We start from the raw sequence: 27,082 nt of genomic DNA on the forward strand, positions 1-27,082 counted from the left end.
ATCAACTATATTTGTCTGAGAGCCGACTAATGTATGCCAGGCATTGTCTGCAGTGGACAACAAGTTTAAAACTTACCAAGAGCATATCATTTAGAATACTATGGGAGTATTTGGATATCTTCAACCATCAAACTTAAGGGTAAAAATTTACATGCTTTAGCTTATAGTCAATTCTTTACCCTATTCTCGTATAGACTCAATGGCTGAATTTCATCACCCCGGCGACCCCTACTACCCCAACCAAGGTAATGAGGGATGGATTGTAGACGACTCCAAGGAGGAACCCAAGGAAGACGAGGAAGAGGAAGATCCAGATAGCTCAGCCTCAGAGCCCGAGGTAATCAATCTGCCAGCCGTCCGACCTCCATCCTTTTGACCTCCTTTCAGGATGGGATTTCAAGGACCAACTCCCGTCTGGGGAAGCCACATCCATCATTGGAGCCAGTAGCAAGGACTGTGCCCTCCTTACGGCCTGTGTCGGGACTTCTACGATGTCAGCGGAGGAAGTTCAGCTAATCGAGCACTCCCAGTTATGGTAGGCAAACATGCCCATTAGGCTTATCAATCCGGAGTCCACGAAACCCGAATTCACGAGGTTGACATGAGGATGGAGGATAATGCAGCTGATATCCGATGCCTTGACATTCTACAAGGGAATGCTCAACTCCACACTAACTCTCTCCAAGAGCAAATGACTGCAGCTCTCTCTGAAATGAGAGATTTGAGGGAGCAACAAGCTACCTTTGACAGGCGTCTCATGGGATCCAAGCAATCAGATGCGGAATCGAGCTCCAAGTGCAACCCGCGCCGTGAGTAGTGCTCGCCTAACTCCCAAATTTTGATATAGAATAGGACCACCGGCTAAAAGTCTTACTTTCTTTAACTTCCTGTAATCGGAGACCTTTAGAAAGGTCAATTTTGTTCTAACTTCAGATGTAACACAACCATATGTTTAATATATATATATATATATATATATATATATATATATATATATATATATATATATAAGGCATACTCTTTCATGTGTAAATTTTGTGCGTTTCTTTAAAGTTCATGAGTTTATCTATTGCTATCCAAATTCATTTGTGAATCAAACTCAAAGCCCGGTCTGGTCCAAACCAAAATTTTAAAACTATTAAAGACAGCTAACTCATTCAACCCTCGACCACCAAAACTAATGATCATTCATTTTTAATTCTTGGCAGCACGATGCTTCCTCGTCCAAACCTAAGACCTAGGTCGGGCACGATACCAACACCACCTCCACCACCAACTTATTATCCGGCCATCGTCCAGGCTGCTATCACAGCAGCAATAACCGCCGCCCTCTCTCAAATAAACTCCAACGGAAATGGAGGGACGGGAAGAAGCACGAATCATCCCAACCATGGCACTGGTCATGGTCAAGTATGGGAATGTACTTACAAAGAGTTCTCCAACGCAAAGCCAAAAACTTTTAATGGAACAAGGGGAGTCATTGCACTAATGCAATGGTTTGAAAAGACCGAAACGGTCTTTTAGATCTGCTCTTGCCAAGAAGCGAGCAAAGTCAAGTTCGTCGCTTTCACCCTCACTGATCGCGCCCTCACCTGGTGGAAAAGCCATGTGAAGTCCGTGACTCTCACCGTCACCAATGCCTTAAGTTGGGAGGACTTAAAGGTCCTACTACTGGAAGAATACTGCCCAAGGGGTGAGGTACAAAAGCTAGAGCAAGAGCTCTGGAATCTGAAGATGACTGGGTCTGACCTAGTAGCCTACACGGCCAGGTTCAGCGACCTTGCCACCTTGTGCCCTGCCATGGTCAACCCAGAACCGAAAAAGGTTGAAAGGTACATTTGGGGGTTGTCATCCCAAATTCAAGGTCACGTCTTGGCCTCTAAACCTATCACTTTCAACAGCGCTTGGCCCAGCGACTCATCGACCATGGGGTCAAACAGGGTACTGTTGCAACTACCGCCGATCCATCAAAGGAGGTACAAGGCCAGGGAAGGCCTTGGAACAAGAGAAGGGGGAAAACCCTACAGGGGAACCCCAAGAAAAAACAAGTGGTAGCGGCTCTCTCTGTTACTGTCCCTACCACCACTGCACCCACAAGTTCTTACAGTTGGAGATTTCCGAAGTGCAACCAGTGCAGCTGCTACCACCACGGTCTTTGTAGTGACTTCAAAAGCACAAGGTGCAATAAGAAGGGGCATACGGCCCGCTTCTGCAAGGAGCCAGCCCAACAAGCCGCCCCCACTGCTAATGCCAGAGTAAGTCGCGCCTGCTTTGAGTGCGGAGCCACGGGACACTACCGCAGGGACTGCCTAAAGGCAAACAGCAGGGATACTGGCGGAAGGGGCCAAGTGTTCGTCATGGGACAGGATGAAGCCGTTGCAGACCCCCCTATTGTTACGGGTACATTTCTTCTTGATAACTTGTATGCATGCATTTTGTTTGATAGTGGAGCGGAGAGGAGTTTTGTGAGTCGTAACTTTAAAGGCTTGTTGAATCAAACACCCCAATCATTAAGTGAACCGTTTATAGTAGAAATGCCCAACAGTAAAACAGAAGGCACTAAAGAGATATACTTAAACTGTACCCTAACTCTAAACGATAATCCCTTTCCAATCAGGCTCATGCCAGTATCGATTAAGAGTTTCAATGTCATCATGGGCATGAACTGCCTGATTTCTCATCATGCGGACATTTTATGTTACGATAAAGTCGTTCGCCTTAATCTGCCAACCGGCAAAACCCTCATTATCTATGGTGACAAACCCAGTACCACTATCCGTATCATCTCGAGTATCCAAGCTCAGAAGTGCCTACGCAAGGAATGTCACGCGTTTTTGGCACATGTCGTGGATGTGAAATGCGAAGTCCAGGACATCAAGAGTGTGGCTGACGTATGTGAATTTCCCGATGTTTTTCCTGAAGAACTTCCAAGAATACCACCCGCGAGACAAGTCGAATTCAGAGTCGATCTGATTCTCGGAGCTACCCCAGTAGCCAAAGCGCCCTATCGATTAGCCCCAGTGGAGATGCAAGAGCCATCCAACCAACTGAATGAGCTACTCAGCAAAGGATTCATCAGGCCGAGCTTCTCGCCTTGGGAAGCACCAATGTTGAAGAAGAAGGATGGATCATTTAGGATGTGCATCGACTACCGAGAGCTCAACAAACTTACCATCAAGAACCAATATCCTCTACCACGAATCGACGACTTATTCGACCAACTCCTAGGAGCCAACTACTTCTCCAAGATCGATCTGAGATCGGGATATCACCAACTGCGAGTCCTAGAGAGTGATATTCCCAAGACGACCTTCCAAACAAGATACGGGCATTTTGAGTATGTAGTGATGTCGTTCGGACTAACCAATGCCCCTGCCGTATTCATGGACTTAATGAATCGAGTGTGTCGTCCATTCTTGGATAAATTTATGATAGTATTCATAGACGACATACTCATTTATTCAAAGAGTAAGGAAGAGCATGGCCAACATCTGAGACAAGTCTTAGAGATATTACGAGCTGAGAGGCTTTATGTGAAGTTCTCAAAATGCGAGTTTTGGATTAGGAAGGTGGACTTCCTAGGTCACGTGATTAGCAAAGAAGGAATCCACCTGGACCCATCTAAGATCAAGGCTATCGAAAATTGTTCTACACCAACGGAGATTCGCCAATTTCTAGGCCTTGCTGGTTGTTATCAAAGGTTCATTCAGAACTTCTCCAGCATCGGAAAGCCTCTTGCCTCCCTAACTCAGAAAGGTGTGACATACAACTGGGGAGAAAAGCAAGATGTTGCATTTCAAACCCTGAAACAGGCCCTATGCAGTGCACCCAATCCTTCTCTTCCAAAGGGGATCGAGGATTTTGTGGTGTATTGCGATGCTTCGAACCAAGGGTTGGGATGTGTGCTAATGCAGCGAGGAAAGGTTATTGCGTATGCCTCACGACAACTGAAAACACACGAAGTCAACTGCACCACGCATGACTTAGAACTTGGAGTTGTGGTCTTCGCTCTAAAAATTTGGAGGCACTACATTTACGGTACCAAGTACAATATATTTACGGACCACAAGAGCCTCTAACACATACTCGACCAGAAGGAGTTGAACAAGAGACAACGACGTTGGGTCGAATTGCTCAACGAATACGAATGTGAGATTCGATACCATCCGAGAAAGGCGAATGTAGTAGCTGATGCCCTTAGTCGTAAAGAGTACTCTGGTCGAAGAGTGAAGTCATTAACCATGTCGATCCATTCCCATCTGTCGACACAAATCAAGGAAGCTCAAATAGAAGCCTTGAAACCCGAAAACGTGACAGGTGAAACCCTTAGAGGGATAGACAAGAATCTAGAAATCAAGAGTGACGGAGTGCGCTACCTCATGGACCGAATCTGGACACCAATGTTTGTTGGGTTCATAGAGATAGTTATGAACAAAGCACACAAGACCCCATACTCCATACACCCAGGTTCAGATAAGATGTATCTGGATCTCAAACAACTCTACTAGTGGCCAAACTTGAAAGCAGAAATTGCTATCTATGTGAGCAAGTTCTTGACTTGCGCCAAGATAAAAGTAGAACACCAGAAGCCCTCAGGCCTACTCCATCAACCCGAAATACCTGAGTGGAAATGGGAACAGATTTCCATGGACTTCATAACAAAACTGCCCAAGACTCAAGGTGGTCATGACACCATTTGGATGATCGTCGACAGACTAACCAAGTTTGCTCATTTCTTACCGATCAAGGAAACTGATAAGATGGAAAAGCTAACAGAACCTACATCTGAGAGATCATGCGACTACATGGAGTGTCAACGTCTATCATCTCGGACAAAGACAGTAGATTCACTTCCAGATTCTGGCAATCATTGCAAAAATCCATGGGAACAAGGTTGGATATGAGTACAACCTATCACCCGCAAACTGACGGACAGAGTGAGAGAACGATCCAAACCCTAGAAGACATGTTGCGAGCATGTGTAATCGACTTTGATAAAACATGGGATGTTCACTTACCATTAGTCGAGTTCTCTTATAATAACAGTTATCATACTAGTATCAAGACTGCTCCATTTGAAGCCCTTTACGACCGTAAGTGCAGATCACCTCTATGCTGGGCGGAAGTAGGCGACACGCAGTTGGAAAAAGGTCTAGTCCCTGATAGCACTCTCACTGGTCCGGAGATCATTAGAGAAACAACTGAAAAGATCGTTCAAATTCGAGAACGTTTGAAAGCCTCGAGGGATAGGTAAAAGAGCTATGCCGACAAAAGACGAAAACCCTTGAAATTCCTGGTTGGTGATCGCGTTCTACTAAAGGTCTCACCCTGGTTGGTGATCGAGTTCTACTGAAGGTCTCACCCTGGAAGGGCATGATACATTGGAACCTTTGAAATTACTTCAAGGATTGGTCCAGTGGCTTATAGACTTCAACTTCCGATCGAGCTTAACAAAGTACATCTAGTGTTTCACGTATATATCTAACCTGAAACAGTGTTTTTCCGATGAAACTCTTGTGATTCCACTAGGAGAAATCGAACTTAACGAAAATCTTAACTTTGTTGAAGAACCTGTCGAGGTCATGGATAGGGAAATCAAGAAAACTAAACTGAGTCGCATACCAATAGTGAAGGTCCGCTGGAATGCTAAGAGGGGACCTGAATTCATATGGGAGCGAGAAGATCAGATGCAACAGAAGTATCCGCATCTCTTCCCTAGTCCTTAAGCTTTTATTTTGTAATTAATTTCGGGATGAAATTCCATCTAATGGAGGGATGATGTAACAAGCCGTTATTTTAGGTCAATGTAATGACTAAAAATTGAGTCTTGTAACCTCTTTGTAAAGTAATAAGAATTTCATCAAATACTTTTTAGCCTTAGGCATCTAAATGAAAGTAGTAAATATCTTTAAACTGCGAGCATACATACAAAGAACGCCCCAAATGGACATCAGATGAAGGAGTTATGGGATTTAAACGGACTTTTCTAGGTCCGGCCTGTTAAAAATAATATAATAAAAATAAAGTCAAAATTAGCCGACAAAGTCTAAACGAGTGTCGTAGATCCTTTTCACACCTACACGTGCATATAAAGAACGTTGAAATCAGAGCTCGTACGCAAAAGTTATGGATTTTACAAGTTCGACACACAAAATTTGAGGCTGACTCAGTGTCACGACGTGAGGGGACCATGCTCACGACGTGAGCTCGTGATTGATGGGTTCCAGAGTGTCAGCCACGTCAAATCGTCGAAGAGGATCATGCTGACTAGGCCTCATGACGTGAGGATCCAAAACTCAGGACGTGAGACCCCAAATCAGCCCCTATAAATAGAAGCTTAAGGGTGTCGGGTTTGGTGCTCACTTCTTTACTTCTAAGTGTTGTTACTCTGCGTTTTTACCTCGATAAGCCTTCCCGAAGCCTCGGTTTTTCATACTCGAGTCCCGAAGGATGTTCTACACTCCTGAGATCCCCGAGAATCCCGAGATTTCAACTCTTTCTAGTCGAAGCTATGCTCGATTCTTCTCTCGACTACTTCCAAACAACCACTTCAATCAAGTGAGTTCATACCCTTTTTATACACCTTCAAATACTTTATAATTTATTTTTAATACATTTCAGGGGAGAATACAAGTAAACACCCGGTTAATCTCGAGTGAAAATGTGAAAACTCTTGTTATATCTTGCATGCACTAGGTTTATAAAAAATGCATAGTATTCAGGGTAGCCATCCTTGTTAAACCATGTTATGCATTCAAAGAGCTTAAGATTTATGCTTATTCAAACATTGTTAAACAGAATAAACATTGTATACAAAACTATCACCTTAATACAGACTTAGTTGACAGTCCGTGAGGCATTTACATCTTCAACGTTACCTTTTTGCGAAAAGGTACAACTTAAAGTCATGTCTATTATAACCAGAGTCTCCCGTTTGGAGAGCATGTCAAATGTGTATAGATCTATACGGGAGGTCATGATCCGCGCCCTGACTGTTAGCTACAGTCCTTTGGGTGACAGTTTGTCATAAACGTTTCGACGCCTGAAGACCGTCGCCACATGCATATTATGTTTAGTATGGTTATAAAACTCATAGGATAGACAATTATTATGGTATTCTGATTTTATGGTTGAGTAGTTATTAAAACTATTCTTCATCTAACAAGTGCGGTCTTCTCATAGCTTTATGATATAACACTATGCCTCAACCTTTTAAGCATGTCAGTTGCTTGTGATTTTCGGTCTTGGACATTAGAGACTGCCTGCTACTTTAGGAAAATAGGGGATTTTCCTGGTGCAACTATTTACAATTCACAACACAAACATCCATATGCATTTCATACTTTTATAAGAAAATAAGGGATTTTCTTGGAAAATGTACGACCTTTGGAAAGGCTTGTTGGATTAGTGTCTAAGTCCATAACTATTTTGGTATGTACTTGACCCGATGGTGCATGGTCCTTTTGGGTTGCCTTCACCAAAGCAACTTGATAGGATGAATTATGGAGAGAAAGGATTAAATATGATTTATTAATATATTATGAGAATAATATATTAAAGGAAAAATCATATTGTTTAATTAATATTAGTCAAGAATTAATTGGTAATTAGTTTTTGTGACTAAAAGAGATTAATTAAACTTAAGGGACTGGAATTGTAATTATAAGATAATTGCAATTTGGGCCATGGATTGCCTTATATTAAGGAGTGGACGAATTCTATGGGGAAAACCCAAGAAGAAATCATCCAAGGCCTTAAAGAAAGGAGTCCATGGGTTGCTTAGGGCTTAAGCATCCAAATTAGGGTTTCCTTGTTAAGATAACCCTAATAGCCTAACTATATATACATCCCTTATGACCCAAAAACGTGGCTAAGCATCCTTCTAGGGTTTCACACATTTTTGGGCAGCCTCCATCCTCTCTCCTCCTCATCCTCTTGCTCTTGGTGTTTGTGAACCATTAGAGGAGTGACATTTGTGACTCTAAGCTTTCTAAAGTCAATACAAGGAGGAATTGGGATTGTTATTGCTATATAACAATCAAGGTATGATCTAAACCCTAATTATATGTTATATTGGTTATCATATTCTAGATCTAGGGTTTATAGTCTTGGATAACTTGCATGTACAATAGAGAAACCTAGATCCAAGCATTAGGGTTTGTATGAGCACTTAGGATGTTCTTTTGACCAAAACCCATCAGTGGTATCAGAGCCTAGATTGGTTTCTATTGTATTGATGCTTAGTATGTTGAAAAAATTCGTTTTTTGTGGTTCTGCTTGCTGAACTCGCCGAGTCCATAGATGAACTCGCCGAGTTCATGCTGACTCGACGAGTCGGCTGGTCAGAAGGAAGGAAAACCGAGATTTCTTGTTGTTTTTGCTTAAGGATAGTTGCCTTATCATATTAGATCAATATTAATCCGATTTTTTGACATATATGAGTATATTCTTGATCTAATTGAATATATTTATCAATTAATAAAATATTTGTTTCCTTATGTGATAATTGATTAATTATTTTGATTAAATTGGTGAATTGTTTTGCAAGAAATCATTAAATAAATCAAATATGGATAATTATGTGATTAATTGTTAATTTAGATTATTTGATTATTTGATCCTTGTATTATGAAAAGTTTCATATTTTTCCCTTTAGGTTTTATAGTTTAAATTTGAACCCAAAAGTTTTGTTGTTTTGAAATTTAAATAGTTGAAACCCTAATGTTTTGAAAAAAGGTTTCAAAACTTGCCCTCAAGTTTTGGAATTTAAATTTTGATTAATTGTTTAATTTTGATGTATATTTAAATTTTAAACCCTAATGTTTTGAAATGTTTCAAAACTTGCCCTCAAGTTTTGGAATTTAAAAGTTGATTAAAGGTTTAATTTAGGAATGTTAAATTCTAAAACCCTAGTATTGTTTTTGAAAAGTTCAAATCACACTCTTATGGTTTTATTAATTAATTAAGGTGTATAATTAAAAGATGTTTAATAAATCCATAAAAGTTTAAGTTTACAATTTAACTGAATTAAAAGTATAATTGTTAAATTTGACCACATAATATTTTAAAAGTGTAAAATACACCCTATACTATATATAACATTAAAAGTCTAACATTATATATATATATATATATATATATATATATATATATATATATATATATATATATATATATATGTATGAGTAAAAGTCAGTCTTACCGTTAGTAGGCCTCATTCACGTAGCTGGTCTATAAGGGGTGTTTAAGGAAATTGCCTATAAAATGGCGATTGAATGGGTATCCACTCTTACCCACCGCACTCTTGACTAGTGGAGGGTCTTTAGCCGAACGGGTAGGATAGGACGAAACCTTCCATTATAAGTATAATGAATTGTAAAAATAACTAAATGTTTTTCAAATTCCCAATCTTAGTTACTTAGGCAAAGTGAATTGATGCAATTCCATGAAATTACACTTTGTGCCCTTGCGAAGACATTAGTGGAGCGTGTGTGGTTTACCGGCACACTAAATGGTTCTAAGCAAAGTTAGCAAAGGGTGAATCAATGTTTGTCATAGTTCGGTGGAGTGTGTGTGGTTTACCGGCACATCGAATAGGTGACTGTAACATGTGGGGGCACCATGTAGTTTGCATGGTTATTCACACCCGCTTTGTGATCCTCGGCATCCCAGGCACAAACAAGAGGGGCATATCGAGATTTAAACATGCCATTGAAATGTTCAATAAATCTCATAGGATCTAGGAGTTTTCATAGATTTAAAACTTAAATTTCTTTTTCGTTTTTCATGGTGGAAATTAGTGAATCGTCATTCACTTACCTTCAAATGTTCTGCAATTTGGGTTACGGCATCCCTCTCCCGAGTTGTAGAATATTGTGTTGGGTCCTAGCCTTAGTATCTCATTTGTGTGATTTACTAAGGACTCAATCAATCAACTAACTTGAATTCGTTTTCTCCCGTTTTGTAGATGTCAAAGTTCGACAACTATGGTCTTCCCAAATCCCGTGAAACAAGCATTCCACATGAAGATGATATTCCACGATTCGATCGAGGAACAAGAAATCATGCTTCACTTCCTCCAACTTCTCCAATTGTTCTCCCTAACCCACAAGTTCAAAGGCTTGAAAAGTTCAAAATCACTCAAGCCCTTTTGGCAAGTAAGCATAAAGAAGGAAAGTCGGTGTGTGCACACGTCCTAGGGATGAAGTCAGACATTGATGGGTTAAGAATGTTGGGCTCCGTTGTCTGTGAGAAAATGGCAGTTGATTGGGTTCTTTAGTCACTTCCTAATTCATATAGTGAGTTCGTAAGAGAGTACCATATGATGAACTACGATGTAACCCTTATAGATCTCACCTATATGCTTATTGATGCTGAATCAGCAATGGTTTGGCGTAATAGAGAAGCAAAGTTGATTGGTGAATCTGCCTTCCAGACCTCTATGGATATAAGAAATGGCAACGAAAGACATGCTATGATCGAAAAGTTTGATCATAAGAGAAAGGCAATGTCTGAAGTAGTTCCATGTGCTGTTCCAAAAGAGTCGATTTGCTTTTATTGCCAAGAGAAGGGGCATTGGAGACGAAGCTGCCCTATTTACCTAAGAGATCTAAGAGATGGGAGAGTCGAAACGTATGGCTCTGCTTTAGGTAAAATCCATTGACTAACTCTTTTAAGCTTCTATTGTAGATTCTTAATACATAATGTGATAAGATTACAATTGATGTTTTGTAGGATCGAAGAAAAGAAAGGAAGCTTAAGGGAATAAGTGAGCAAAATCTAACCGTGAAGAAATGGATTTTGATCGCATTACTTAAAGATTAGATTCTTGAGCTACTACTTAGAGTTAGAATTGAATTGCTAAGAAATATGTATTAGCATAGTTTTTCAATGAATTGCATTGTAAGGACAGATTTGTTACGCAATAAAATAAATTTTGATTTTTATTTATTTGTTTATCCTTGCAATGGTGTGTATGAAAAATTGATGTTTGAATGTTTCTAATATTAGCAATAATGGATTTGATTCTTAATTATGTTGTTTGTGGAAATGTCGAGAATTTACCAAATAGGAAGAGTTTCTCATCGCTCAAGTTTCAATTGGACAGAAACTTGGAATCATGCAACTTGGTTGCACGATGAATGAGAAATTTCATATTTGGAAATTAGACTAATTCATTGACAAAGTGTCAAGTGAAGGACTAGGAGATCGAGTACACAAAGTTGCGTGTTGATCAAGTCCACCATAAGAATAACAAAAAATATTCGTCATGATTTACTAAAGGTTTAGTAAATATGATTATACTTAAAAGATTAAGTGTAATTCTGAATTCATTGAAAAAGTTTAAATCAATAGCAGAACGAATAAGAAGAATCAAGTAGGCAGAAAGATAAAAGTTTCTCCATTGTAAAAAGAAGGGAGAGTAGCTTTTATTCTTTATGATAGGTCTTAATGATTAAGAACCATATCTCAATTGATCCTCTAAGTGAGTCTTAGTACAATTGTATGTTTAAGAAGAGGAATCAAGGATTGAAGAAATGGTTAAATCAAGAAGTCAATCATACTTCGTTCCAATAACAAGTCTTAAAGTTAAGATTGTGACAATGATTGACAAGTATTAAGAAGGTTTATAACATTCATCAAATGTAGAATATGAAAAAGGTTTTCTTGTTCTCGCACATTTGAAATTGGTAAGTTGTGATGTCTTGGATAAGACAAAGACCAACTAGGACCAATTTATGAAATGTTTTTGATAAAAGCTACACTAACTCTTGAATATTTTTTTTGTCAAGAAATGGTTATTGACAAGAGAATCTTATATGTCAAGGAGTCAGTGGGAGTCTTAATGGTCTTGAAAAGTTTCAAGAACAAATCAAAATAGACCTTATCGATCATCACTAGCACACGAGTTGAGGTTTACAACCTATCGTGTTGACACTATTTTGTTTCTGTGCCATTCCAGTTGAGTTAATTATGCATGTGAGTCCTATGAGTTCTTATTTGAACGCATAAAAGGCAAGGCACCTTAATCAATGAAAGGTACATTGATAGGAAAGGGTGAGCTGCTTAACTACTTGGAAGACATGGTGGGCAGCTGTGCTACCATAAGGCAAGAAATCGAGATTAAGAAAGTTCGATCCATATGAGTTTGAATTTGTCGTAAACTTTGGTTTTAACAAATTCACATTGATAAGAACACATACACCGTTTAAATCTAAGTGTCATAAGATTTACTCCTTCATGAAAATGATTGTGAGGAAATTCTTTCACTGAGAAAGATTTTAAGAAGATAGTGATTGTAAAATTGTGTTCTCGAATTCGATTATGGTTATGGTATCCCTCTCCATAATTTGAATTGTGAGATTTGACAATTAGTCTTAATTGTTTAGACACACATATGAGCTATCTAAGGAAAAGGTGTATAACTTCAAGAAGCCTTGATAAAAGATTATCAAAGCACTAAGTATTAGAAACATGAACTTAAGAAATTCAATAAGCATTATTTTTCTGAAAGTTAAACTGTTTCTGAATACATGACAAAGCTAGTGGGAGCATAAGTGTTATGTTTATAATAATCATCATGATAGTGGGAGCATAAAAGTTATGATTGTATAATTATTATGGCAAGTATTGCAAGTTAGCAATATTAATTATAGAAAACAAGAGTCATTCTTTGCAAAGTTGTAAGGATGGAATAGTTGTTTTGCTATAATTAAGGGAGAGAATATTATGCTTCATTTCAAATCTAAAGGCTTAGGTTGTGGAATGTTAATAATTTAGTCAAAGGTACATAGTGTGTTCTTAAATTTCGATTATGATTACGGGATTCCTCTTCACAATTCGAATTTTGAGAACATAGCAAATAAAACATTATGGCAGAAGATTGATGAAGTATCAAATCTTTATGTAAGACATTTTGCATTGTGTCCCATACGCTTCGGGTATAGGATCGATTGAAAATGCTATAATATTTGACCATTCTAAAATTTTCCAAATGTCTAGCGCATTTAGAGGGAAAAAGGACAAGAATCGGTTTTGACTAATATAATTAAACAATTATCAAAGGACAATCCAAAGTTCGTCGAGGATTGGTCTCTTGTGAGTAGTTGGAAGTACAGTATTGGAAAATATGGATATGTTTCCATATTGGATGGAACATATCGACATTATTATGAATATATAAGATTCTATTAAGAATGAGTTGTCATATGGAAAATATGAAAATGTTTCCATATTGGGAATTGAATATTGAAAATCTATGACTAGATTAGAAACTTTTATGCAAAAGGATGTTCAAAGAAATGTACTTTGAGTGAGAGACATCATATCTAAGGAATTGTATTATAACAATTTCCGATAGAGGACTTTGTAATTTCATTGGCAATAGTCTTTGTGACTTTGGTGTAGTGACATTACGAAAGGATCATTGCATAAAATGTTAGAATCTAGCATATTCTATAAGTAGCAAGAATTTGATATTCTTTCACTTATGGAAAAAGGATTTGGAGTTGTGAAATGAGAATGATTGGAAATGTGCTCAATTTGGTCTATTTCACAAAGTAAGAACCATAGGTAAACATTGTGCGCATGCTAGGAGCATGGGACAAGTGTAATAATTCAAGTAAGAAGTTGATTACCCGAAATGACAAATAATGAGTAATCGATATGGTGATAAATAAAAGGTGTTTTATTTATGGTCAAAGGGTTGAGGCCATATGGGATTAGTATTATTCTTGTGTTTCACTTTTCATGTTTTGACTTTCTGAATAATTTAAGTGGTTTAGAACAGTAAAATTATTCGAACGGGCCACAGTCGTTCATATGTTGGAAGTAGGTATGAATGAAGACTGTCGTGAATTGGTGTGTGGATTGTCTAAAGAGCATCATACATAAGCAAATGTTTGCTGCAACGTTCATGAGTGCTTATGAATATGATTTGAGCATTGGATTAAACCCACTCTCACTTGAATCACTCCATGAAATTGTATCACGATTGATTGGTGAGACGATAACATCTTATATTCTTGAAACCGAGATGTGTGAGTTGTATCTTGCAAATCGGTTGCGCATTGATAATATGAAACGCACTAGTAACTTGGTGTTATAAAACATATTTTTGTGTGTGATTCGGTGAGTAAGTGCAAGCAAGCATTTAATCAAAGTTTATCCGTTCCTTTTATTCAAAGTAGGATAAAAGCGATATCTTTGGGACCCTCGATGATTTAGTGATGACAAACGTAAATGCTCGGCCGGGCTAGGGCTAATTTGATTTGTTCAATTAGTCAGTCGTCATAAATCGGAATCGAGAAATAGTACAAAGAGAATGATGAGAAATCATGTCTCATACGATATCTAGAATGGAGGAATATATGATCCCTTATCTAAAGGACACGCGTATCTGATAGGATCAGAGTTGACAGCGGCTTTGGAAAGCTACGATTGCAGATCAGGATCTGGAGTCATATGCATAATAGTTATTAGACTTATCCAAGTGGGAGACTGTTGGATTAGTGTCTAAGTCCATAACTATTTTGGTATGTACTTGACCCGATGGTGCATGGTCCTTTTGGGTTGCCTTCACCAAAGCAACTTGATAGGATGAATTATGGAGAGAAAGGATTGAATACGATTTATTAATATATTATGAGAATAATATATTAAAGGAGAAATCATATTGTTTAATTAATATTAATCAAGAATTAATTGGTAATTAGTTTTTGTGACTAAAAGAGATTAATTAAACTTAAGGGACTGGAATTGTAATTATAAGATAATTGCAATTTGGGCCATGGATTGCCTTATATTAAGGAGTGGACGAATTCTATGGGGAAAACCCAAGAAGAAATCGTCCAAGGCCTTAAAGAAAGGAGTCCATGGGTTGCTTAGGGCTTAAGCATCCAAATTAGGGTTTCCTTGTTAAGATAACCCTAATAGCCTAACTATATATACATCCCCTATGACCCAAAAACATGGCTAAGCATCCTTCTAGGGTTTCACACGTTTTTGGGCAGCCTCCATCCTCTCTCCTCCTCATCCTCTTGCTCTTGGTGTTTGTGAACCATTAGAGGAGTGACATTTGTGACTCTAAGCTTTCTAAAGTCAATATAGGGAGGAATTGGGATTGTTATTGCTATATAACAATCAAGGTATGATCTAAACCCTAATTATATGTTATATTGGTTATCATATTCTAGATCTAGGGTTTATAGTCTTGGATAACTTACATGTACAATAGAGAAACCTACATCCAAGCATTAGGGTTTGTATGAGCACTTAGGATGTTCTTATGACCAAAACCCATCATGGCTTACATTTTTCTAAAATCCGCTTATAAACTCACCAACTTAAACGTTGTCACTTTTTCTTTGAAATAACTTGTATTCTCAGGGAACCGTTAAGCAGGTTTGGAAACCAACTTTTGGGGATTAACGCTCCGACGTTAATTACTTCTTTTGAAAGATGTTTATGTAATTACCTTTTGAACATGTAAGAAATACATTTATGTAAACATATTGAAACCTTTATATGTATGGTGGTGTGTACTTTCCTTACTATGAACTGTTATGATATTGAACATGACGTCCTCCGCCCCCGAATGTTTTCGCCGTTCTGGTTTGGGGGTGTGACAGTGTGTTTTACCCGACTATCGTTTAAGGTGAGTATTCTCACTGTACTTGTGGGTCAAAGGCACCAATGTCGACCCACTAGATTGTTTTCTAAAGAATGCTAGTTGTCTTTGTGACTCTTGCATATCTGATTGGGTTGAAATATACCCTAAGGTTTGGCCATAGGGCTATGCCTATCATTGTATGTTGGGTTGACATATACCCTAGGGTTTGGCTCATAACTGTATGTTGGGTTGAAAAAAACGACACGGATAGGCCCGTTATTGTATGTTGGGTTGGAATATACCCCAGGGCTAGGCCCAAGATATGTATGGTATGTGGTATTTTGGGGAATTCGCTAAGCTTTTTACTTATGGCTTATGTTTAAAATGTTTTTAAGTACTTATAATCTCAAAAGGAAGACTTGATCGCACTGTATCCCCTAAAGATTTTTTCCGCACTAACTATTTACGAATTACTTTGATATTTTGAGAACACTATTATTTTGACTGTCTTTGAGAGATTTTGGTACACTTTCGAGTTGGTATCAGATCTTTGGTTTGAGGGATTCTGGTACACTTTCGAGTGTAGTTGAACTCAAACTGAGGAATTGGTAAACTTTTTGAAAGTAAATAGTTTTTCTATAATGTTTCTACAAGGAAAAAGGGTGTGATGCATGCAATAAGCCAAGCTCAAGTAATTATTTGACAAAATACTCATAGATGTGTTATGTTTACTGTTTTTGTATGAATATATGAGAAATCCATGCTAGATTATGGATAAGGATCTACTTAGGATTGCATGATAGAATACTAGGAGAGATGTATGCATATGCTTGTTGATTGAGCTTTTGGAACAACATGCTAGTATGGATTTCAGATGTTGGATAGAATGATCTGATTTATGACGCTTTGTAGAGTAGGAGGAATTGGATGCTATGGCATATTTGGAATCTATATTGGTGGAATTTATTGTTAAGCGTATTCTTTAAAAATTGTATACGATTAAGATCATATAGCCCTAGAAGGACTGATTTTGCCTTATTTCCTGTTCCTTGTCTGGTTGTGGGCTTAGGGTAGAATCATTCATTCGATTGCCTATGTGATCCCTTTTTGTGTATAATTTTCATGCATAAGGCAATCGGTAGTGTTGGTAGAAGTTCATAGCATTACATAAGCAAGTTAGTTGGGGGTGCCTTTTTATGTTTTATGGCCTATAGAGTGTTAGTACCTGAATGTTGCTTGCTTTGTGCTCTATGGGAACCATATTGATGTGACCTAACTATTAAATGAATATGTCAAGTTACATGCTTCAAGGGTTAAATAATACTAGAATGATTGATTTGGCCCTATTGCGCAACTCTCGTTTAAGTATAACCGTTGTAGGGTTGGGTTTGTTACTCGAAAGATTATTTCAGTTTTGTTGCATGTAATTATATTCATGAAGTAGTTAGTTGATATTAGTAGGGGTTCTTCAGCAGCTGATGGCATAGTAAGGTACAAATCTTGAGAGATCCTAGGAAGTGCCTTAGATGAATTGGTGAGTTGTTTAGTGGTGTGTATTTGTTGAGAGCGGGTATATTTGATTGAATCGGTCGGTAGTAGACATGACTAGTTACATAGAGGATCCGAGACGATTCTTGAGAAAAAGTATGGATAGGTATGGAAGGTAGTTTTGGGCCCTTACGATTGAAAGTATAGGATTTGTACTCGAATCGAAGAGGATTTCGTGGATTCTAAGGAGTTGATTGAGGGTAGATTGTATGATTTGGCACCATGATTCACTATAGTATGTTTTTGTCCTTACCGGATTATCGGTTATGGTTGTTCAAGCTGGGGATGGGTCTGGCGATTGCTTAGACCTTAGTGACCACGTCATTCTGGGTTTCGAATTGTACCGACCTAGGTGAGTTAGTTGATTTTTAGGTCTCGAGGTCATTGCTCGAGGTAGTGCCAGTTGAGTCGCGGGACTCAAGAAGGAAGAGATTGTGATGATCGGCTCAAGGATTACAGTCGGAGGTTGAGTGATTGGCAGATGGATTGGGATGTCACTATCTTTGATAGGGGTTATGTTCTTCCAAGTTTCCGTGTTCAGAGTAAAGAGAAAGCAGACATGTGATTTTCAAAGTTGGAATATAGACCGAACATGGAGCTAGATAGTTTTGGTTTTTGGTAACATGTATGGCAGTATGGGAATGCACAATAGGATTCTTGTGGTATGATTGCCTCAATATGAGATTAATGGTCTTCTTTCTTTGAATTTATTTAGGTCGGGTGCTAGTTCGTTGTTTTAGGTGAGTAGGGACGTGAATCGTGAATGAAAAGCTTTTGTTGTCCCTAATATCCCGATTATGGGAATGATGCCTTTTGAATTTATGAAGGATTCTCGCGATTAATTGATGGTTAGGGATTTATAGGCAATGTGTGTGGTAATCCATTTGTTTTAGATAAAGGACTCAGTGTTATAAATGGACTGTCAATAGCATTGTTTATATGCATCTGCATGTGATTCTTTATGTTTGGGGTAGTCATGATTGGGGAGTTTCCAAGGTCTGTAGTGGCGATTTGGAATCTCTGTGAGTTTGATTGGTCTTTATCTGGAAGATCATCTTGCGTTGTGTTATTTATTCCAAGGGTCGGGGATGCTATGTGTCTGTTTGAGTCGATTTGAGTTTTAGTTTGTTTGCAATGTTAGTTGGAGGTAGTTCGAACCCTAAGTAGGGGAGAAGTGGATATTTTGCTTAGAGAATCATCTATCTGTGCGAGTTGTTGGTATCAGAATAATGGGTCATAGGGATCTGTGGTACGGGTATGCGAGACTTTTGTTCAAGATTTGATGAAGTCGTTCATGCAAAGCATGTTGCCAACAGATGTATGTTCTCAAGAATGCATGATTTTTCTTTGCATTAGGATGTCATTAGGCAAGGATCTCATTGTATTTAGTGGTTTCTATCGGGATTGTCGATGTTTAGGTCATGGGGCATTTGGGTCGCTCAGGTTGAGTATTGGTTGTTTAAGTATTTATTATCTCATTGTATAGATTTCTATATATAGTCTAGGATAAGTAGTTGATGAGCTGGAAATAAACTTTTGAGTTCGATATGTGTAGTTCAACATGGGCTTTTTTTAGTAGTGTATTGGATCAATAGATTACTTGTCAATGCATTCTCGATCGTAAACCATTTCGTTCATCGTCAAGGTCTGAGGTTTTTCGAAAGTCTTGCATTGTATTAGTGGAAGTTCAAGGGATGCATCAACCTATCATCAAAATTTGTACATTGTGCCTTTTGGTTTATGGGTATGGGTACCCTCATTAGTTGGTTATGGAAGTATTGTTCATAGTAGACACGGGTTTGGCAGTTGTCCTTGGTTGTTGGGAGTTCGAACGTCAGAGCATTATTATTTACCTTTTCAGGTGTGGCTTTGGATCTATGCAGAATCCAATTTCAGCATGTTGTGTCAACATGGTTGGTATTTAAATTTACCTGACCAAGGTTTTAGCAACATTTTTGGATAAATTTGGAATTTTTATCAAGCTAGTTACGTATTGGTGGAATCTGTTAAGTTTAATTCAATGAGTAGGACCCTGTTTCAAACATTTATTAGGATGTTTCTATTAATGATTGAGGTTCGTCATTTCCTTAGATCTACCGATACTTCACCCTTTGGGTAATTTCATGAGGAAAAATGGAATTCAGTAGATCCGGAGTTAGCTTGGGGTTCTCTTGAGGGTGTGTATTGTAGTAAGTTCAATAGATATTGTCAGGATTGGTTCATGTGGACTAAACAAGATAGCAAAGTAGCACTTGGATCGAGTTATTAGCATAATTCTTATTTGGTTATGAGTGCAACTGCCTATCTCATTCTCTAGTTGTGTACGACCATGTTTTCATTGGATTTTGCATTGTAGCGGCCTGTTCTGTGAAAGGAATTGTACATGATAGACGGGTATGGCCTATGTTAGGTTCGATTACCATTGAGAGGGATGTTGATTGGGTTTCTACAAGTTGGTGGATTAATGGTTGAGTACCTTTAGGCCCCTGTGGTGCGGGTCGTGATTCTTTAGGACAATGATGGAATAACATCAAGATCGGCGTAGTACTGTGAGCTTATCATTTTTATGGATAGAGAGTGCCACGATGTATCGTGAACCAGTGGTTATATGACTCATATGGGTGGGACCCGGTAGTCATTTGCTTGAGACACTTAGGTCTCGGATCATTAGTATTATTGGCATTATTATGTGTTAGTTCATTTTTTGGAGTCAGAAGACTTAGTGACCAACTTGTTTGGAGCATGTGGATAGTAAATGTTTGTTTTAGTTGATGTATTAGTTGTGTGTCAGAAGTCACTTGATGGATGTTTGTAATTGTTGACCCATTTTTATTATGGGTTGTTTATTAGTAGTTTCGTTACCAATTTTGGGCATCAGTTCTAAAATCTTGGGTCATGAAGTTTGTTGTCAACGTCTCGAGTGATTTTTAAGATGGATGTGCCCCTGAGTTTATGAGGGATTCAGATGCTACGTGAGATTCTGGGATTGACCATCATTATGCTCGTAGGAGCAGTAGGTTGGTGAAGACTTTTTAGGAAGTCAAGTGTGTATTCAAGGTTTTGGGAACAATTTTTGGATTTGGGATTGGGCGAAATTCACAATCAGGATGTTTTGATTATTCTTTCTTTGGTGTTTGGTGGTGTTATGAAGAATGGATGATCATCAATCTTAAAGCCTGGTTTCTGATGTTTAGACTGGTGGGTTCCCGATTCCGAGGAGTATATTGTCGGAGATGGTTTTTGGTTGTAGTTTTTGAGAAGTTACCCCGTTTGAGTGGTTTTCACTAGGAGTTGGGTCTTACTGTTAGTGAAAGAAGGATAATGGTTGCAGTTGCGTATTTTCAAGTTATTGGGTTTTTTGTTAGTAGTTGTAGGTTTATGAGTGATCTCTCGACTTCTCAATATAGATGCCTTGATTTCGAAGTGGTATGTTTAGTTGATGAGGTGTGATTAAGCCATGGAGAATATGCAGCAGGTCATGTGGACTGCTGGACTTGACTCCCAGAGGATAAGGATGATGAAAAGGAGCTACGCGACGTGGTAGCTGAGAGCTTCTCAGTTCCCTGGGAGCAGAGCAGGGATCCCATTAGAGATTGTGGCAAGGGTTAGGATAGCTCATTTAGAACATTTACGAACCGTAAATCCCTTGTCTTTCGAGGTAGAGCAGAATTGACTGTGTTCATGCATTTGTTATGCAAGATGAATCAAATATTGTGTTCAGTAAATTTCATTGAATCTCAAAAAGTCAACTACAAAGTTTTGAAGATGGATGGTAAGGCCCTCGAGTCGTGGGTGGTTTTGGACCCAATTATCACTAATGTTTCTTGGCGTGCCATACCCAGAGAAATTTTTAGCTAGAAAGTACAAGAACGCTTCTACATACTCGGGTGGATGCATAGGATTAAGCGTGAGTTTCTATCCATTTTTTTCGAGAAGCTACAGTTTGTAAAGAGTTATTGCCCCACTAATGTAAAACAGGTAGAGCATTATGCGGAGCAGTTATCAGATGATTATCGAACGACTATGAGGCAGCACAACACTCTATCGACTACCATGCACGAGGCTCTCAAGGTTGAAGTTGACTTGGCTATACTAGGGCGTGTTTTTGCAATGATCAAGGAGAAGAGGGAGTGTGAGGGTTTGTATAAATCCTCAAGGACAAAGGAATGTCACCATGAAAAGAAGGATGGCAGGTTGAACTTTTGTATGAGGTGTCATTCCTCACACAATTGGGTTGTGTAGTGTTGGTGTTATGAGTTGCATATGTTGTGCAAATTGGGCCACATGCAATCAGAATGTAAGAGTGTTGAGCCACTTTGCTTCAATTGTCGTCATACATGGCACATGAGTGGGTAGTGTATAAATCCTAAAGTGTATCCAAGTGGCAGAGGTAAGAAGCCCGGTGCACCAAAGGTGCAAGAGCGAGCATTTCAGATGATCGCCGAGGAGGCTAGACACGATGATGAGGTATTCTCATAACTTTTATAGTTAAGTTCTTGTTTGATATGTATTATTTATGTTTGATTCTAGCGATAGTAAATAACTTGTATTTTCTGCTTTCGGTGCTTCTTTTGTGTTACTTCAGAATTTTCAAAATTTTGTGTTAGAAAATGTGATTACAGAAGGAAATCTTTATTTTTCCTATTTGGGGAAATGTACGATGAGCATTCTAATGTGATGGTTCGACAAACTTTTTCCCTTTGACTCAAACTCTGATCGGGATAAAGTCGTGCGATGTTGTCATTGATATGTTTTAGCTATCAACTAGCTAGACTGAAATTCTATGCTCTGAAAGCGTGTTCAAGTTTCGCATTCGTGTGAAGTTATGCCTGCTTTGTGAGGAGAGGAATCTATTGTTTGTTTCCATCATTTGTGATTTGTGGTGAACAAGTGTGTAGTGAGTAGGTGTGAGGTTCCTTGGCTCATATGGTGGAGGGTTCAAGGATGTCAATGGGTACCTTCTCGTGGAGGTGGTCACAAAGTTTAGCGATGATAGTTATTCATTTTGGTAATAAAGGCAAGCTAAGTGGTGAGTATCCTACTGCTAGACAAGTCACAAATCGAGGAATTGATGCACGAGATGGGAGAGTTGGTAGTAATCTTGGTTAGAGAGAGACCAAGTAGCGTAGGATGAAATGAGTCAAGCTCGTTAAGTTCCAATGGGAGGATGGGTACAGGTCAGAAGTGACCTAAGTGGTCTAAGAATACATGAAGGCTCATTACAATAAGTTGTATGTATCGGTATATTATTTCGATTACGAAATCATTTTAAGTAGGGTAGAATTGTAACAACCTAAAACTCCTTTTGTTAATGACGTTAGATTTCTATTAGTCAAATATTAGTGGTTGTAAAGTTATTTCAATTCTAAGTGTATGAATGGAAATAAATTAAAAAAGGAATATTAATTGAGATGTAAAAGAAATAATTGATATTTAATGGGTATGTACTTTAATTAAATGACTTTGTGGGAATTGAAGGTAAATATAATTCATTAAAAGGTTTAAAAAGAAATAAAGGGACTGGATTGACATTAAATGAAACTTTGGATGTAAATTTATCTAGGGTTGGCGTGGAAGGAGATTAAAGTTGAATCATGAGGGCCCAATTGTTAAAATCGGGTATAACCCCTAAGGAGTAAGATTGATCATACTCTTTACATTCGTTTTTTTGGGTCACGGTTACACTTACAAGCTAAGCCAACCGATCGAATCCTTCTATAATCCTCTTTCTTGTGTCATACATCATAAGCGAAGGAAAAAATCGGCTAGTGATTGAGTAGATAAGAAGGAACAAACCAAGAATAAAGGCAGGAGAGAAGGGATGTTGTCTTGACTCTTGAAGGTATTTCTTAAAATGTGGCAATCGATACTTCCTTCTTGGTAAGCCTATGATTTCCTTTATTATGCAATTCAATATTCAATTAGTGTGAATTAGTTGAATACATTGTCAAGTACTTCCAATTTCACATTCATTATCATTATGCTTCCACTCTCAATCTTTGATGTTTCTTCTTATTAAACTCCATATTTATTAGGTGTATTTTGATGACTTATTTCTATCAAAATCTTTTTTTGAACATCCTCAAAAGTGTTATTAATCAAGTCCATGAATTGGTCAAAGTTTTAGAATCATTAACTTTTTTTTTGCTAGAATCCCCTAAGGAGGGTATTGTATTGCAATATATATATATATATATATATATATATATATATATATATATATATATATATATATATACACACACACAAAAAAGGATACATAAAGCCCCTGCACTATACATCAACTGAAAATAAAGCTATAAACTAACATACCCCATCAGTTTGTGTAACGCTCGTAGATTCGGCCTAGACGATTAATATATAATCTTCTCTTCCAATAAAACAATAGATTAGATGACACGTGGCACGACCTTAGTCCATCCGTCTTGGGTTTTCCCGCTCATTTCATCTATGTGAAATTCCTACTTTGCCCTTATGCAGTCATTCCACTCAAATGTTGTAGAACTCGGTGTATTCTTAAATCTCACTGCAATCAATCCCACAATATCAGCAAATCATATAATCTTTAACCGATCATCAAGCATAAGCCCATTAAATCAGGAAGAGATCACTCCATATCTATTGATCTAAACCCTAATCCTCTCAAACATTCTCTAGATTTAGGCTTTACTATATTGAATCAACCACCACCAAGTTCCACCGCCTCCACCTTTTCATCTGGTTTATTTCTCTTTCTCCTTCTTCTCTTTTTCTTTGCATCCTTATTCTTAGACAAAATATGAGTGTACAAGCAAGCTTCAATTTTTTGGTTTTTTTTTCTTCTCTCTCTCCCTCCTTCATCGCTTCTCTCTTTCAGGTATGTTTTGATGTGAAGGGTTACTTTGGACTGCTGTGAGCTGATTCCATGCCTTTTTTGGTTTCGTAATCGACAAGCTCTGCCACTTCTTCAATTGTTGCATGTCTCTCTTTTCAGGTTAGGGCTCGCCTCCCCCATGTCGTTGTTTGAAGCAACTAGAACTCCAAAAGAAACGATCGGAGAATACCTTCATGTTCATCCATAATATGGCGCTTGAGTTACTACATCGTCATCCCTTCCCCTGTATATTTTTACACTCCAAATCTCCATAGGTAATCCAAATAATCTTGAGACTTTGACATCACTTCCATGTGTGATATTGAATAATGAGAATCAAGCAATCAGTTGTAATTATATGTCGTGCTGATAGTTTTAGGATGAGTGGTAAATTTCGATTAATTTAAGGAAGTAATAGACCAAATAAGGACATGTAGGCAATTTTACTCTACTTTGACAATCAGTTATATTCCAGATAGCATGAATATGAATATTTTAAAATTATAATTTGATCCCTAAATGATTATATAATAATTAGTAAAAGTGTGTTGGCAAAGATTAGAAAAGGTAAATTAGTCTACTGGAACTGGTAATAATTTGCATTAATGAGTTAAAACTTAAAAGTAAATGGAAGTTATTTCATGTTTTTCACTGTGATGTGTTGTTATTTCAGTGGAAGTGTTTGGGGCTCTTACAACTCGGTCATATGAAAGCAACAAGAATTTAATCATTACCACTTTGACCTGTATAAGTGGTCTTGCATCTGCTATGGGAGCTGCATTTGAGAAATCAAGCAAGGTCCATTTAATATACCCTCCATTTATGCTTAAGTTTGTAAGTATATGCCTGGTTTATTTAAAAGCAACTAATTTTAATATGCCTTGATATTTCTTGTAGAAACATGTCACATGGAGATCATGCATCACATGAAACAGGGAAGAATGTGGCACACCTTAACGTGTCACATGGAGATCATGCATCACACCAGAACACCATTGATATTGTCAAAGAATACAATGCTCGGTTCAATGAAAAAGTCATAGCTATAATGTTGGATACTAAGGTATGCATTTTGTTTTCATCTCTAAACTATTAAGCCTAGAATCAAAGAGATCAAAAGTACATATAAAAGTATTCCTTCTACTATTTTTCATATGAATTAAGTTGCATTAGGGACTTGAGGTCAGAAGTGGAGATGTAGCTAAGCCAATTCTCCTTTGTGAGGGGCAAGAATTCAATTTCACCATTTAAAAAGGAGTCAGCACAAATAACATTGTCAGTGTAAATTATGATGGCTTTATAAATGATGTTGAACCTAGTGACATACTATTGGTTGATGGTAAGATTACCTCATTAACACTTCTAAAAAAGATACAAGTGACAAAATTTATAAAATGTTATATAGATATCCCCATGTATAAAGGTGCTTTTTTTCTTTTTCTTGAAGGGGGGATGATATCATTGGGTGTTAAATCCAAGACTGGAGATTTAGTAAAATGTGAAGTAATTGATGGTGGAGAATTGAAATCAAGGAGACATCTTAACGTGCATTCAAAAAGTGCAACTTTACATTCAATAACGGGTTTACTTTCATCCTATTTTACAATTAGTTTAAAACTATTTGTTACTTTTATTGAATTATGAATTTGATTCCATTTACAGATAAAGATTGGGAAGATATAAATTTTGGAGTGGATAACGAAGTAGATTTCTATGTTGTCTCGTTTGTGAAGGATGCTGAAGTGGTTCATGAGCAGAAAGATTATCTAAAAAGTAAGGTTTCTTTGTAAATTATAAAATAATATTTCCTTTTATTTTTTTTTAACTAAGCTTCTAGAAAATGTATTCTGCAGGATGCAATGCAGATGTCCGTGTGATTGTAAAAATCGAAAGTGTAGACTCAATTGTCAATCTTCCTTCCATACTTTCTGCATCTGATGGGGTTAGCATTTTAATTTCAATGATTTGATTTAACTCCATTAATATTATTGTTATTATTAATATTAAGTTTTAAATATTCATGTACTAAGGCAATGGTTGCACGTGGTGACCTTGGAGCAAAGCTTCCAATTGAAGAAGTTCCTTTATTGCAGGTAAACTTGATTTTAATAAATAATAACCTTGAATATTTCTTGCTAAATTTACATAATTTTATAACTGATTGTTGTTTAACAAATAGGAAGATGTTATTAGAAGGTGTCAAAAGTTGCAAAAACCAGTTATAGTAGCAACAAACATGTTAGAAAGCATGATTGATCATCCAACTCCAACAAGAGCTAAAGTTTCTGACATTGCAATAGCAGTAAGACAAGGTGCTGATGTTGTCATGCTTTCAGGTGAAACTGATCATGGAAAGTAAGTTTTTTGGATTTATTATTAATATCATCATTTTTATTATCTGTATTTTACTAAATTATTAATGCATTTTTAACATTCAACCTTATCTCAGTTTTCCACTAAAAGCTGTGAAAGTTATGCACACTGTGGCATTAAGAATCGAGTCAAGTTCGCAAGTCAACTTGAACTCGGTTTCTCTTTCGCGTCACTTGGCGTACAAGCTATGCACTAATAGATGAATATTTGAAATTTGGAATGGGAGGGTAAAATGGTCATTAAGTGTATTTTATAAATATTGTAGAGCCATATGGGTGAAATTTTTGCCTTCCAAGCTGCAACAATAGCCAACACTGTTGCTACTCCTATCATTGTCTTCACAAGAACATGATCAATGGCTGTGATTTTAAGCCATTTTCACCCTTCCTCAACTATCTTTGACTTGACAAATGAGTGAGTCTAAATAATTTACATAAACAAACAGTAGGGACCTTCCGAGTTAAAAAATTAGTTAGGGACTAAACACACAAATTACCCTAAACCATAGGAACCATTCGTGCAATTTACTCTTGAATAATTTACCTAATAGTAGTATCTTTAACCTTTGTGTATAAACCGACGACTTTTAGTTTTCTTGGAAGGAAGAACAATATAGGTGAGATGATCTGGTGCAATAAGAAGAACCAAGGGTATAAAGGTGTTTATGGGGATTTGTCAATTGTAGCAGGTATACTCAA

At 37.6% G+C, this 27,082-nt stretch overlaps 1 pseudogene; it reads left to right on the plus strand.

Moving 5' to 3' along the window:
* Window positions 1-601: 601 nt before the first annotated feature.
* On the plus strand, window positions 602-26,802 carry LOC145063780 (pyruvate kinase isozyme G, chloroplastic-like; annotated as a pseudogene).
* The last annotated feature ends 280 nt before the right edge of the window (window positions 26,803-27,082 follow it).

Source organism: Lactuca serriola, chromosome 7 (genome assembly GCF_051521515.1).
Source record: "Lactuca serriola cultivar US96UC23 chromosome 7, Lser_US96UC23_V15, whole genome shotgun sequence".
Taxonomy (NCBI): Eukaryota; Viridiplantae; Streptophyta; class Magnoliopsida; order Asterales; family Asteraceae; genus Lactuca; species Lactuca serriola.